Source organism: Coregonus clupeaformis, chromosome 17 (assembly GCF_020615455.1).
Source record: "Coregonus clupeaformis isolate EN_2021a chromosome 17, ASM2061545v1, whole genome shotgun sequence".
Classification (NCBI taxonomy): Eukaryota; Metazoa; Chordata; class Actinopteri; order Salmoniformes; family Salmonidae; genus Coregonus; species Coregonus clupeaformis.
The window spans coordinates 28,219,661-28,223,003 of record NC_059208.1 but is presented as its reverse complement, the minus strand read 5'-3'; the positions used below and the strand labels follow the sequence as shown (position 1 = coordinate 28,223,003).

General features: G+C 39.0%; 1 long non-coding RNA gene across 1 annotated transcript; it reads left to right on the top strand.

The window, feature by feature from the left end:
• The first annotated feature begins 241 nt into the window (after positions 1-241).
• On the top strand, positions 242-2,188 carry LOC121585495. The gene is made up of 5 exons (XR_006003851.2): positions 242-490; positions 642-759; positions 949-977; positions 1,260-1,341; positions 1,875-2,188. It is a non-coding gene; the product is annotated as an uncharacterized LOC121585495 (long non-coding RNA).
• The last annotated feature ends 1,155 nt before the right edge of the window (positions 2,189-3,343 follow it).

Here is a 3,343-nt window from a genome sequence, read left to right as displayed (position 1 = left end):
GCGTACAGCAGGTCAGCCACCAGGGGGAGACTCGTCGAGGCCTGGTAACAGATGGAGTATACATCACGAGGCGGTGGCTCCATCTGCTGGATGTGCCAGGTCTCGACGGGCTCCCCGGACAGGACTAATTGGGGCTGATTGGGAGCTGGTGAGTAATTAAGGGCGGATTGCTCATCAGCTGTGCGAGGCCCATAAAGCTGCCAGAAGGGCAGCACATGGGAGAGGACTGGGGGAAGTAAGGTAGCGTCCGTGTAGTTGGAGACGGTATCCTGGAGAGGGTCTCATGGGGGAGACCTAACCTTTTTTCTTTTGATTATTTTATTAATAAACACCCTTGAAACTGAGCTAATCATACTCTGTCCGTGTCTGATCTGTGTAAACGTCTTGACCCAACTCCCTGATCTGCCACAGTTTCCAGACAAGAACGAGAGGGGATGCCCACTCACTATTCCATTTCTTGAGGATGTCACGTTCTTCCAGTTCCTCCAAGGTTTGTTTTAGTTTTTGGAAATCACATGGTGACACTGCGGTAAGGAAGTCTGAAAGGTGCTGTCATATTTCATAACCATGTCTGCCATCTTGTTTTTGTTGTGTAGCCTTTCTCTCTTATCTCTACATGGTTTTGTCTCTGATCTCTGCAGCAGAGGAATCTTTGTCACCAGGTCTGCCTGCTGGTGCCATCGCTGTTATTGTGATTGGAGTATTGTTAGTTGTGGGAGTGGCAGCTGGTGTTGCAGTGTTCTTCATCAGGAAAAATGGGTGAGTAAAAAAATGTTTCAGTTAAACAAGTGTATTTTCTATCACTGCAGTTGTAGAAAATGTAGCCTCTGTTTTCATGTTGATTAAAACTGGTCACAAAAGCACTGTAAACTGTTAAATCACTGTAATAATATGTTCTTATAATTTTCTAAACAGCAACCTTTCAATGTTATTTCCTGTTTTATACAGAAACAATGCTGAGCCAATGCATCAAGGAGGTAAGCATACTGTATATCCAATTTTACAGGTCATTATGGTATCTAATTTGTTTTATTAAATGTTTGTTTACTCTACATTATGTTTAGTGTATAAGCAGATACTATTATCCAGAGTGACTTAGTTTCCACAAAGAAATGACATGGATTCAGACAAATTACATGATAATGTACAACACCACTATGACTTAATAATGTAACCACGAATGCTTAATACTGTAACAATGCTTATGCAAACAAATGCAGACATCTATACAACCCCTACTATTTGTGTATCTCTTATAGGCTCTCAACAACCTGTATATGAGAACCATTACCTGTATATGAGAACACAAGACAAAATCAATCTCCAACTCTACCCCTGACAGTAAGTAAGCCTTGGTCACCTGGGATGTCTCTGCACGTCTGTATTCTACTACAGTCGTACTGTAATAAACAAGATCAATTTGATTAACAAGATGTACAGTGTGAAAAAGTTTGGTATGCAAAGACTGTTTGCAAATGAAAGTGTTATCATGGAAATTTTCGTTTTGACTCAATGACAGCTATTCCGTCTCTGGCATATTTACGTTATTCATTAACATATGATCACTATAAAAGCTTGTTTAGGACTTTGAGGTTTCATATTTTGTCATGACAACTATTAGTGTGGCTGTTGACTTCTATGTAATGCCTTTTTTTAATTCAAGCTTTATCACAAATTATAAGTGCGTGACTTCAAGAGTACTTGTGATACTAGGATAATGGGAAGTTTGTGCTAGACCGCATGGCGCCATGTGACTGTAATACTGTAAAACAATTGATTTATGTGTTATTTGTTAAATGGTATTCATTCTGTATTATAGCTGATAAATGGAAGTTAATGTTCCTTTCTTTTCTCCCTCACCTTCATTCTAACAGTAAAATAAGTAAATGGAAAATCCATTCAACCACCATTCTCTAGTGAGTTCCATCCTCAACACATAGAAAACCTGCATGATAACACCCAGTGTGGATCTGTAATATAATATGCATAATCAATACATTCATGTTATGTTTGTCTGCTTTATTGTGTACTTTTAGTAACAAAATAACATGCTAATAAAAGAAGATAGTACTGGACTGTAACTTCATAAATTAAAGCATAAGGGTGACCTCTAGTGGTAGAGGTGGAGACTTTGCTGTAAATAGTTATTTTTTTGTGTACTGTATTGTCAATTATGGTGAAAAAAGGCACAGAAGCTGTACAAGTAAATGCTTTAAATTATGTAAAAACAGAATAATAAAGATTGATATATATATATTTCTCCATCAAATTTGTTCTTTGTGTCAAGTGTGACCGGTAATATGTTGATGTGACCTAATGACATTCAGTTAATTCATTCCTACAATGCTGGGTGAGGGTTCCAAAATATGTTAGTGTTAGAGAAGGATAATAAAGCACAGATGTTTATTATATATAATCTCAAATGAATGTACATTTTGCTTCATTTTCTATTGTAAAATACCCCAAGACCAAAGTCCAGTATGTTTATCAGTCAAAGCCTGCAATGCAATAGAGGGCAACATTGTTGATCAGGCTCAGTGAATGTAAAACCCTACACAGCTTCCTTATTAGTGGAGTTAGTGCTACAAATGGGGAAGTTTGGTCATGTATTCCTCCATGCAGTGATGTAATTCATGAATATATTTAACATTTCTTCCTCATAACAGGTTTTGGTGTTATTGTAAAGCGCTCTTATTGTAGCCTTGTCTTCTATACTTATTGTGGAGACAGACCTTCAGACGATTTAAAGGGGCAATCAGCAGTTGAAACAATAACAAAGCATAATCTACACCCCTATTTTGATGGGGCTGGAAAATTCATTCACTCTCAAATTCATAAACAGAGCTATAGATGTACAGTGGGGGAAAAAAGTATTTAGTCAGCCACCAATTGTGCAAGTTCTACCACTTAAAAAATGAGAGAGGCCTGTAATTTTCATCATAGGTACACGTCAACTATGACAGACAAAATGTGGAAAAAAAATCCAGAAAATCACATTGTAGGATTTTTAATGAATTTATTTGCAAATTATGGTGGAAAATAAGTATTTGGTCACCTACAAACAAGCAAGATTTCGATGCGGACAGGGCCTTTAGGAGACTGAAGGACCTGTTTACGTCGGCTCCGGTGCTAGCGCATCCGGATCCCGCATTACCCTTTCAGGTCGAGGTAGACGCGTCTGAGGCTGGTATAGGGGCCGTTCTCTCTCAACGGTCCGGCACGCCACCTAAACTCCGCCCCTGTGCTTTTTACTCTAAGAAGCTCAGCCCGGCGGAGCGTAACTATGACGTTGGGGACAGGGAGCTGTTAGCTGTAGTTCAAGCCCTTAAGTTGTGGAGGCATT